This window comes from Arachis duranensis, chromosome 1 (genome assembly GCF_000817695.3).
Source record: "Arachis duranensis cultivar V14167 chromosome 1, aradu.V14167.gnm2.J7QH, whole genome shotgun sequence".
NCBI lineage: Eukaryota > Viridiplantae > Streptophyta > Magnoliopsida > Fabales > Fabaceae > Arachis > Arachis duranensis.
The window spans coordinates 26,772,417-26,773,316 of record NC_029772.3 but is presented as its reverse complement, the minus strand read 5'-3'; the positions used below and the strand labels follow the sequence as shown (position 1 = coordinate 26,773,316).

Sequence of the window (900 nt, the reverse complement as noted above, 5' to 3'; positions counted from 1 at the left end):
ACTCACAACCTAAAGAAAGCCTGAACTCTTGGGAAAAGCTAGTCTATGCCTTTTTGGCAAAGTTCTTTCCACCTCAAAAATTGAGTAAGCTTAGAGTGGAAGTCCAAACCTTCAGACAGAAGGAAGGTGAATCCTTCTATGAAGCTTGGGAAAGATACAAATAACTGATCAGAAAGTGTCCTTCTGACATGCTTTCTGAATGGAGCATCATAGGTATCTTCTATGATGGTCTATCTGAACTGTCCAAGATGTCATTGGACAGCTCTGCTGAAGGATCTCTTCATCTAAAGAAGACGCCTGCAGAAGCTCAAGAACTCATTGAAATGGTTGCAAATAACCAATTCATGTACACTTCTGAAAGGAATCCTGTGAACAATGGGATGAATCAGAAGAAAGGAGTTCTTGAGATTGATACTTTGAATGCCATATTGGCTCAGAACAAAATATTGACTCAGCAAGTCAATATAATTTCTCAAAGTCTGTCTGGAATGCAAGCTGCACCAGGCAGTACTAAGGACGCTTCATCTGAAAAAGAAGCTTATGATCCTAAGAACCCATCAATGGAAGAGGTGAATTACATGGGAGAACCCTATGAAAACACCTATAATCCTTCATGGAGAAATCATCCAAATCTCTCACGAAAGGATCAACAGAGACCTCAACAAGGTTTCAACAACAATAATGGTGGAAGAAACAGGTTTAGCAATGGCAAGCCTTTTCTATCATCTTCTCAGCAACAGACAGAGAATTCTAAGCAGAGCCACTCTAACTTAACAACCATGGTCTCTAATCTAATCAAAACCACTCAAAGTTTCATGACTGAAACAAGGTCCTCCATTAGAAACTTGGAGGCACAAGTGGGTCGGCTGAGTAAGAAAGTTACTGAACTCCCTCCTAGTA

At 40.3% G+C, this 900-nt stretch overlaps 1 non-coding gene across 1 annotated transcript; it reads right to left on the bottom strand.

Annotated features, from left to right (window-relative positions):
* Window positions 1-86: 86 nt before the first annotated feature.
* Window positions 87-194, bottom strand: LOC127743114 (small nucleolar RNA R71). The gene has a single exon (XR_008004414.1). It is a non-coding gene; the product is annotated as a small nucleolar RNA R71 (small nucleolar RNA).
* Between the last annotated feature and the right edge of the window lie 706 nt (window positions 195-900).